Source organism: Juglans microcarpa x Juglans regia, chromosome 4D (genome assembly GCF_004785595.1).
Source record: "Juglans microcarpa x Juglans regia isolate MS1-56 chromosome 4D, Jm3101_v1.0, whole genome shotgun sequence".
In the NCBI taxonomy this organism is placed as follows: domain Eukaryota; kingdom Viridiplantae; phylum Streptophyta; class Magnoliopsida; order Fagales; family Juglandaceae; genus Juglans; species Juglans microcarpa x Juglans regia.
The window spans coordinates 10,345,598-10,357,257 of NC_054600.1; the positions used below are offsets into that span (position 1 = coordinate 10,345,598).

General features: G+C 39.5%; 1 pseudogene; it reads right to left on the reverse strand.

Moving 5' to 3' along the window:
• Positions 1-5,698: 5,698 nt before the first annotated feature.
• LOC121259148 lies at positions 5,699-10,795 on the reverse strand (annotated as a pseudogene).
• Positions 10,796-11,660: the final 865 nt, after the last annotated feature.

The window sequence follows — 11,660 nt, forward strand, 5'->3', positions numbered from 1 at the left end:
ACTGTTATGCTGCAGAGCCACCACTTCTTGCACCTCTGGGATCCTTCGAAAATTATATTATAGCACTGTAAGTATTTTTCCAAAGAACTATCGTGATTTAAATATATTTTTGCACTAACTCATATTATTGTGATCTGGTTGGACATGCCGGACTGAGTCTAAGGAGTTCGGGGGTCGAAAGGATTGTGGATGGAGTTGTGTGTTTGGTTGGTATTGTGAAATGTTGGTTGTTGGTTTTAGTGTTGTTCATGTACATGGCATATTGCACGCATGATCATGTTTGTAAAGGAAACTGGGTTTTCGTGTACATGCATTCATGATCTTGTGTTTCATGAAAACTAGGTTTTCATGTGTTAAAGGATTTTGGGTGCGTGTGTATCATGACCCCAAGCTGAGATGGGGCATTATCTCGGTAGAACTCTTCGGGTCACTTGGGAGCGGAATATACTGAGTGACGTCCCCTAGGTTGTCGCGGGGCGACAACGGGATCGGACGAGATGGTCTCGTGCCGACTCCGTGGCCCTTCTGCTGGCGGGGGCTAGAGGATGCTTGGCCACGAACGCGCTGGGTGCAGAACTGGGCATCGCTCGTTGGGTAGTGGATGCTTGGCCACTAACACGCTAGGCGCGGAATTGAGCATTGCTACGAAGCCAGGATGTGCTGATGATCCCTAGGGGAGATCATGGTGCATTGGTTAATGGATTAATGGGCTGTTTTCTTGGAAAATAGCGTGTATTGAATAAACGGATTTTATGTGATTTATTTTCTGGAAAAATAAGGTTTTATTGATTTGGGTCATTTTCTGGGAAAATGACGGATTACTATTTTTGGGCCAAAATGGGATTTTGGCGTGTGTTGGAAAAATATCCATTTTCGGGAAAAATCATATTTTGGATTTGATGCATATTTCATCATATGCATACATGTTGGTGGCATCAATATGTTTTTATCTCGTGGTTGTTTGGTTTATACTTACCTGTGGTACCGTTCTTTGGTAACGCAGATTTTGATGCAAAGGAGGATGAGGGTGAGCCTGAGGATTCGGCTTCGCCTGATGAGTGATCCGGGATCACTCGTTTTGGTTTCAAACTTGTATATATTTTATTTGGGATGACTGTATAACTTTTTAAAGATGCTTTGTTTTGAATATTTGTATTAAAATTCTGGTACTTAGTTGACTTGTTAAATTATCCGCTGCGTTGTTTATTGTACATTGTTGCATGTACACACACTTGGCACTATCGTTGGGATGCGTGACCATGTTTTCATCATCCTAACGTCACGATTCCAGTGTTTTTTGTACGTGGGAGTCGAGGCGTCACATGGGAGGCTGAAGCACAGGGTCTTCTGTAAGGAGTTGCTTGATGTCCCATAATGCTCATTCAGCCGCTGGGGTCCACACGAAGGACCCACCTTTTATGCATTCGGTAATCGGGGTCATGATGCTGCTAAAACCCATGATGAAACGCTGGTAGAATGATGCTAGGCTGTGAAAGCTATGTGCCTCATGCAAGTTACTTAGGGTGGGCTAGTCCCGAATGGCTTGCACCTTGGCAGGGTTGGTGGAAATGCCCTGATCAGATATGATGAACCTGAGGAAGATCACTAAGTTCTGGCCAAAGGTGCACTTCTTCAAATGTATGGAGAAACTCTTAAAACGGAGGACTTGCAACACTTAGCGTAAATGGTATAGGTGGGAAGGGTAGTCCCGGCTGAACACCCGAATGTCATCAAAATACACACCGACAAACTTATTAATGAAGGGCCGTATGACTTGGGTCATTACCCTCATGAATGTGCTGGCAGCGTTCATATGCCCGAATGGCATCATGAGCCTTTTGAAAATGCCCTCCTTCATTTTAAAGGCAGTTTTCCATTCGTCTCCAAGATGTAGTCGAATCTGGTGGTAGCCACTCTGAAGGTCGATCTTCGAGAATATATGCGCACCATGTAACATGTCTAGCATGTCGTCTAACCAAGGAATGGGGAACTGATATTTACCATGATTTTATTGATGGTGCGGTTGTCCATCCACATTCTCCAGTTGCCATCCTTCTTGGGCATGAGTGGCTAGAGTATGGCACAGGAACTGAGGCTCTCAAGAATAGAACCCTTGTCAAGCAAGTCTTGCACTTGTCGTTGTAACTCCTTGTGCTCGGCAGGACTCATTGGATACACGAGCAAGTTGGGCAACGTTGCGCTGGGTACTAAGTCTATGGCATGCTAGATGTCCCTCATGGGAGGAAGGGATTGAGGCAACTCTTCTGGTGTGATATCAACGAATTCCTCCAAGAGTTCCTTTATTTTTGGCAGTGGCTCATTTGTTATGGGGGTTGTGGTGGAGGTCTTTGTGATTAGAGCAAAAATAACTCCACGGTCATGACTAGCCTGAGAGAACCGCTTCAATGTCAATGTTCGATCCTCACCCATTGGATGGTCGAAATCATGAATCTTCATGGGTTGTATGACCACTTTCGATTACCAAACAAAAATTAGTACGTATTCTTATGGCCATCATACCTAATTCGTCTCTCATATAGCCACAGGTGGCCCAATAATAGATGGCAAGCTTTCATAGGGATCACGTCACAATGTATGGTGTCAACATAGTGTTGCCCGAGGGAAAACATGATCAGGCACTGATGCTTCACAGGGACGTAGGTATCATCTACCCAACTCAGTCTATACGATTGAGTGTCTTTCCATTGGGAGTTTGCACAACTTCTTGGGATATCACGTTAATGCCACTTCCGTTATCAATGATCAAGTTCAGGGACCTCCCCTGGTGTTCCACTCTAGTATGGAAGATGTTGGTACGTAACCAGTCATCTTCGGCTGGCTCTTCTTTCTTTTGACCTATTAGTACTCGGTGGATCACACAAAGAGGTAGCTGGGACCCTTCTAATATTTCCACTGGAGTTGTGATTTCCCCGTCGTCTTCAATACCTGACATTATTTCCTCTTCTGTAGCTTTAGGTGTACTGTCGAATGCTAAGGTTATCCTCTGCTAGTTTGCAGGGCATACTACTGCAAAGTGGCCATGGCCACCACATTTGTAGTATTCCTTGGGTTTGCTTTTGTTGGTATCACGCTCTAGGGTTTTTTGTCCTATAGTCTTTGGTGTTTTTTGCCCAGTGCGCTTCGATGGAGAGGCTTGGATTTTCTGGTTTAGATTGCCATTCGGCACGGGGCTGTTCCAGTTATTGCTGACTCTTCGTGTTGTAAGATCCCCATGTTGCTACTTCCAGATGAAGTGCTAGCTAGAACGCCTCTTCGATGCTTATCAAACGAACAATGATCAACTCTTTACAGATGTCTTCGTGTAGGCCCACTTTGTAGTGAGCAATGGACTGGCGTTCTATTTCATATACGCGACTACGAATGTTAAGTTAGTGGAATTTGTTGGTGTAGTTATGTACGGACTTTTCCCCTTGCGTTAATAATAAGAGTTCCTCAAATAACATATCTTCAGCAAATACTTTTCTTGTAGCTTTAGTTTCATCTCTTCCCAGTTACTAATCAGTGGTTGATGGAGCCTATGTGATTGTTCTTCAACGCTTTGCCACCAGACCCTCGCATGCCCCTTCAATTTCATCCTCACAAATCGGACCTTACGATCAGCTATCATCCCAAACCAATCGATGTAATCTTCAAGGGTTGTAATCTTGGAAAGCATAAGGATCTAGCTTTCCATAAAAATCGGGTACTTCCACTTGGATTCGACATGTGGTCTCATCGAGATGATTCTCGGAAGACTCCACTTGGTTTATAAGCGAATCAATGTGGTGTGCAAAATCGCTTTTGCCGCTATGACCTTGTGGCATCCATCAGGATCCTTGGAACGAGGTGAAAGGTGGTAGGTGCAAGTGATCTTCTACACTGCCTCTTCCTTCCAGGTGTAGTTTGGACTCCCCACCTTTTGGCGTATCCTCCTACTTGTTAATGCCTGAGCCTTCCGGTTTATCGAACACGTGGTTCTAGACTACGTCTACTTTCTTATTGAGGGAACCCAATTGGTTAATCACTTCCAACAAGAGATCGTCAAGTTGTTGTGGTGTTAGGTGGTTGGTGGCAGCGTGTTTGCTGCTTCGTAGTACCTCACAATACCATAAACAAATTAGAACTTGGTAGGAACTTTGGCTCTTGATACCAAATTGATGTAGGACCTCACAATACCATAAACAAATTAGAACTTGTACACTTCTGGCGTCTCACCAGATTTCTCCCATCTCAGGATCTAATATGCGAATTTCATTGAATGATCAAAAGTGTATGCAATTGTACATCTTAGATCCTTAAATAGGCCAAACAATTGACTCAAACAATAACTGTAAATATACTAGAACTCCAAATGATAACTACCACTAAACTCTGAAAGCAAATAGACTCCCGAAGCGAAACATCAACTACTACTAGACTCCAAAAGCAAATAGACTCCTGAAGCAACTAGTAATAACACGACATGGGTATTCATCCCCTTATTGATAACTACGAACATGGGAATTTACTCCCTTATTGACAACTACAACTCCTACATTATCCTCATCCTCGTATGCTAGGAGACTCCTCTTTTCACTTGGACTCTGTCAGTAAGCTTCTTTGCCAACTCAAACACCAAAATTTTCTTTTTTCTCAAGGATTACAACTTTTATTTAGCTAGGGTCATAGTTACTAGGGCCAAGGCCTAAGGTGCATGAGTGTTTATGAAATATCACTTAGTTATTTTTTAGATTTTGTTTTGTTCTACATTCTGTAATTGGATCATATTTATATGCTAGTATAGATTCGTTGCTTATTGAGTCGGTGGACTCACCCCTTCATGTTCAGTATTGTTTTTTCGTATGGCTTTGATGGCTGTGACAACGGGAATAGATGACACCTGACAGGATTATAAGTAAAATGTGAGATAAGTGTTAAGTGGCATAGGTGGATTTGGCTAATTTGAAAAAATTTGTCAATGTTTAGTTTAGTTTATTTGAAAGAAATTTTTAGACATTTACATTATTATAGATTTCAGATTAAAGGGTTCACCCCCGACTACGAGGCATATATATATATTATATATATATATATATGATACAATATTGCATCAAAATGTTGCCCCAGTTCAAGTGACAATATATATTATAACAGTTATTCTACTTAGCAGCCCTACACCACACACCTGTTGAGGAAAAAAATAAAGAATAAAAGCAGGTGTATGGCGTAGAACTACTGAATATAATTTTATTTTGAAAGTGGGTGAGTACATGAAAAGAAGCTACGTAATTGGAAACTTGTCTTGCAATCTGGGAAATGAACCTTTACAATCTTCTTCCACAAGGTATAAGTTGCAGCTGGTTGGATGCAGCTAAAGAATTACTTTATCTCGAGTCCCTCTTCATGAATTGAATAGGGAAAGGAAAAGTGATAGAGTTACTATCCTATTACTATCCATCTACTATTCAAGTACATTTCAAATTTTTTTATTTTTTTATCATTTTCTCTTAAGTATTTTTTAACATCTTTAATCACTAAGAAAAAATTAAATAATATATATATAATTTTACTAATGCTCACTTCTTTAATCATAAAGTAAAATTAAAAATTAAAAAAAATTAAATACAAAAGAATAGTAGATGAATAATAATAAGGTAGCAACTCTATCATTACTAGTTTTTTGTAAAGTCATAATATACATGAAGTACGTACAATAATTAATAGAAAATGAAAATCTTTTAAAGCTGACTAGAAAATGATTCTCACACCACTTTTTTCAAACTTTTTCTGGTGAAAGCCGATCAATCCGAGCTAGCTCGTCTTTCAGGACGTACTAGAAGCTCTGTGGTATGCCAACTGCTTGCCTGAAACTGGAATGCACTTGATTAGCCAACCAATCGGCCATGACAAAGCTGCGAGTCCAATGCAAGCACCCCACTGCCCCCAATCCAGTCTCCAAGTACTGGCAAACCTCCTCAGAAACTCCACCATCACAAGTTGAAGAACTATTGTAATTCCAATGATTGCCAAGAACAATTTGTTTTTGAACAGACCCTGGAATATATTCTTCTTCTCTAGTTTCCTTGCATTGAATTTGTTGAAGACTTGGCAGAAGACAAAAGTTTTGAAAATGATTGTGCTCTTAACCTTTTCATCTACACCAAAAATGTGTTGAATCCATGCCCTGAGCAGTCATTTGACTGCTCAGCGCTCAACCCTCAACCTCCAACAAGTAACTGCAAATGCAGTTACGTATTGAATGCAATTAAATGTATTCATACTAATATTTGCCTATAAATTGAGGCTCCCAGCGAGAGCCTCCGATACACCCAAGAAGAAGAGAAAAGAAAGAGAGCCTGGAGAGCTCTAAGAGAAAAGAAGAGAGTTGAGTGGAGTGTGATCCTCCTTCTCTGTAATATTTTGTGTTTCACTATTTATTAGTGAAGCTCTTTTCAGTGAATGTAGGCAGTTACCGAACCACGTTAAATTCTTGATGTCACTGAGTGCGTAAAGTGTACTCTTTTATTACCGCTTTTATCTATTCCGCTGTGTTGATTTTCCCAACAAGATGGATCTTCCTTTGAATTGTAAAACCAGTAAGATGATTACCTGATACAAAGCTTGAGCAATGAGATTCCTCCACAAGATTAGGGTTATAAGTGATTCTGATCGGCCAACAGGTGGCTTTGCCATGAGATCGTTGGTAGGTTTATCAGTAGCCAAGGCTAAAGCTCCCAAGGTATCCATTATCAAGTTCACCCATAGTAGCTGCACTGCAGTCAATGGAACCTTCCCGGATGAAATAGCTGCAACAAAGTTGATGACAAGGGTGGTAGCGTTCACAGTGAGTTGAAACTGAAGGAACTTTTGAATGTTGTTGTATACACACCTTCCCCACCTCAACACTGTCACCACAGAGGTGAAGTTATCGTCCAGGATTACTATATCTAAGCTTTCTTTTGCAACCTCAGTTCCTTGGATTCCCATGGAAAGTCCAATGTCTGCTTCCTTTAAAGCTGGCGCATCATTTGTTCCATCACCAGTAACTGCAACCACATGGCCTTTTCGCTTTGAGCATTGTACCATCGAAAGCTTGTCGAAAGGGGATGACTTGGCCATTACATGGATCCTATTGATCTTTTCCATTTTCTCCTCGGGTGAGTAATTTTTAAATTGTAGTCCTTCAATTACAGCTTCATTGTCAAGATTCCCATCAGGATTAAGAATCCCACATTCAAGAGCTATAGCCCTTGCTGTGTGCACATTGTCACTGGTGATCATTTTGATATGAACTCCAGCGGCTTTGCAAGATTCCACAGCTGTTTTGACTCCTGGCCGACATGGATCCTTCAAGCCAACCAACCCTAAAAATGTGAGTCCATTTTCTTCAAGATTCTTAGGAACCTGTCCGCCTTCATCTACCCTTTCTTTGTGAGCAAAGGCAATGCATCGGAGGCTTTTGGCCGCCATGTTTTTAATAATAATCTCAAATTGTAGTCTTTCTTCCTCATCCAGGGCGTTCAGCATCCCGGCACTATAATAGAAGGTTGAACACAAGGCCAGTATCATCTCAGCAGCTCCCTTCCAGTGAGTATGAATAGTCTTATCGCTCTTCCTGTTCACCAAAACCCAGCTTCACTTTTTATCTGACTTAAATGCCTCAACACGGATTGTCTCATAGTTCTACTTAACTTCTTCCATATTCATTCCCAAATCTATCACTACCCATGAAAGTATTGCTTTCTCAGTTGGGCTACCAGAAATTTCAGGAACTAATGCAGAATGTGCTTTGTAAATTGCTCCAGTTGTGTTTAAAGCAACTGCTTGTTGGAGTAGTTTGTGAATGTTACTTGCCGTATCCAAAGATTTATCATCATTCACTTCTTTTCCAAGCCAAACCTCGGTTACTTTCATTTCGTTTAAAGTAAGGGTTCCCGTTTTGTCAGTGCAAATGATTGTGGCCGACCCCATTGCCTCACAAGCAGATAGTTTTTGGACCATGGCATGATCAGCCATCATGCGCTTCATTGAATAAGCCATCGTTAGAGTGACAGCCAAAGGCAAGCCTTCGGGAATAGCCACCACGATGATAGTGACAGTAGCAGCAACAATTCCCGCAACTAAATTCATAATGTCACCAGAGTCTATATGGCTGCCATTGAATTCCCTTTTTCCCATGTCATCTTTCGTATTTCCTGTAAAGTATTGAATTAATAGAACTAAAAAAAACAAGTACTGTAATGCCCTGCACTCGGAATGGTCGGAGAATTACTACCTGTCACTTACAAACTTGTCTCTCCAAGCATTTAAAACTCCAAGGACTTCATGATTAGCACACAAACTCTTATTTTCCGAATAACCATAATAAAAACTCCATAAGTCAACATTACAAAACCATAAACCAAAGGGAGTCCACAATCTCCCAATAACCTCAATAAAATTAAACAATACATCTTTAGGTCTCAGTAGGTCCAAACAACATAAAGTACTTCAAATACTCAAGTTAAATCCATCTACTAACAATGGTACTCTTAGGTACCCAACCTTCCATCCATATCTAGCCAGCTTCAATTCTATTCCTGACCCCCAGCTGGGTAATCAATGTCATCTGAAAATATATGAAGATAAGGGGGTGAGTTATCCACAACTCAGTAAGCAGAGAACATATACTAGTATGTAAACATGAGCCAATTTTAGAAAGTTTAGTATGCAAAAATAAATCATTTCATTTTCCTATACACATCTCAAAACGTATTATCAGGAAAAACCAGAGCGACTTTTAAAATCTTTTCATACTCATAAACCAAATTCATATTCAAAAACTGCTTTGGCATAACGTAACTACACATCTTCATCTTATTATATCATATCATGTCATACACCATGTATAACCTCCGTGGCAGGGTTGTGCTATCCCCGATGGTCAAACCAGGCAGTATCATGTTGTGAAACTTCCCCTTTTTCAATCTCAAAGTCCCGAGTGTGCACACAGGAAAGAACACGTAAAAGACCACTTTGTTTCCAAAGTGGGTGCACTCATATCATATCATATCATGTTGGTACCAACCATATCACCTGAACCCGTATCATCATATCAAAACCATATTCAGAATCATATTCAGAACAGATAAGTATGCCAAAGTTTTATCATATCCATATCATATCAAAACACATGCGAAACATATTCATATCATTTCCATTTGATCAAAAACAGGTCCAAATCATTTCATACCACATGTATAAAAATCTCAATGGTATCATATTTGCTCTTTTGCATATTTCAGAAGCATGTCAAGTATTGCTCATGTCTACACATTCCATGTCAAAAATATTTATTTTCTCTTTCATCTGTATCTTATGATTGAATGCAAAACATACACTGAGGTTGTTTTTCACTTTTTCATTTTAAAATAATATGCACATTTTTACAAACCAACCTCAGTTCATCTCTTTTTATGCAAATCTAGCATAGGGACCCCGCTTACCTGGACGTCTTTGCTTTTCAAAAAAATTTCTTCAACAATACCGAATAAAATTAATCGTCACCTATAAAATAATCACATAAATTTCCAATTTATCTCTCATTTCGATATTCAGGCCTAAACATCTAAAATAACCTATTTTAATTTCCTCAAAACCCAAAATTTTCATTCTTCTTAGAATACCAACATCATTGTTTAAATAATGATAAGACAAAACATTTATTTTTAATATTACTAATCAGTATCTACTTAGTAACCATTCTAATAAAAATATTAATCCTTTAAAAATACACATTTAACACAGTAAATCCACACATCAATGCCCAAATAAAAACATGCTTTGTAGCCCATGTAAAATACTCATGATTTCAAACCCAAATTACATAACATAAACTTTATTAAGCTAACACTCGAAATAATAATTTTGGAGGTGTACTATAAGAGAAAAAGGCAAGAATACTTTCTACTATTAAGTTAACGTAATTTACGTGTACACCCCATATATATATATATATATATATATATATATATATATATAACTCTTAAGTCAACAACATGAAGGTGCGACGGCTGGTTGGAGGAGCTACGGTGGCGCGATGGACTGCAACAGAGGCGTATGGTGGCGAGGTTACTTGCGCTGGGCAGTGAGAGCACGAGGGACACACGGTGAGAGGATGAGGGAGAAACCGAGAGAGAAGAGAAACCAACAGAAATGGCGTGCTCTTACCGGGGAACTCGAGGCGGCACGCGACGGACTAAGGTGATGGGATGTCCTCCCCGGCAGTTTCTGTGGGGACAAAACGCAAAGGAGCTCATGATGGAAGGCGGTTGCAGCAGCTTGAAGGTGGTTGAAATGCTTTGCTTTTGGGTAACAAAACAGAGGAAGACGATGCCTGAAAACAGATGCTTCAAGGGCGCTGGTGGCAGCTTCAAGCGGCGGGGCACGGTAGGGGTGATGAACTCAAAGTGGCTAAGATGTGAAAGAGAAGGTAGCGGCAATGAATTTAGGGTTGAGAAAAGCATAGTATATAAATAGGCTATAAATGGTAAACAGATAAAAACCTCAAAAGGATGAATGGATGGACGTGCATGAAAGAGGAAATATGGCGTGAACCCAAGCTACGTGAAATCTGGAGGCGTTTCCCACGGGCCTAGGCCTAGTAGCGGGCTGGGTCTCACAAGTGCAGCCACCGATAATCCAACCTTCCCAACATACGAAGACAGCTTGTTGAGGCGAGCTTGCAATGGCGTCTCCTCATTCAAGTCGCGGTTTATCGAACTCATCATCTGGCCCCATGCAGTATTCATGCCGACAGAAGTGACAAGCATGAAACCAAAGCAAAATCGCTTAAATTTTAGGACTCAAATTGGCAGCCACGTATGCACTTCAGGAGTTCAAATTTGGAAATCCTTATTAGAGACAACTTTGTATCCCTTTAAGATATATTTCCAAAGCATTAAGAATCGTTTCAATCCTATATTTGAGCTGAAAATTATGATTAAAATACTAAAGTGTGTCCATTCTATAAACTTGACTTTTTTCATGCTTTTCATTTCTTGACCTTTAGGCACTTTGACTTTTCTCAAACTTTTCATTTCTTAACCTATAAAAACAATAGAAATTAGAAATAAAATAAAAAAAAAAAAGAGAATAATAGAATCTCAAAAATATATTGTGCATGTGAATGAACATTATCCAATTAAATCACAAGTTATAAAATTAAGCATAAATCATGCTATTAACCAATTTAAATCACAACTTGGATTTATTCATCTTAACCATTTTTCCATCTAAAATCAATAATAATGCAATGAAATAAATAAAATATATTGGTTCTAAATGTATAAAATATGCAATAACTCAGCTCAATCATAACGCCCAGTTCCCGGAGATCCGGAGAGTTATCTCTTCTAACCTAAATCCAACTTCCGTAACATATTTAAAATACTCCAATATTCTCAAAAAGTACAAATCCATTTATTCAAACCAAAATATATGTTCCTCTACAAGGACACCAAAAAAATACCTCAATCAGATAATTTAAAAAAACTCCATAAATATTTAGAAATATCTAGGACTCCAAATATCAAATAACATAAAATCATAAACCTATTAAGTAAGACTCTCCAAAAAACTTATACCCTCTGGCACTTATTCATGTATGATCATCAAACCTTACTCTTGACTTCCAGCCGATG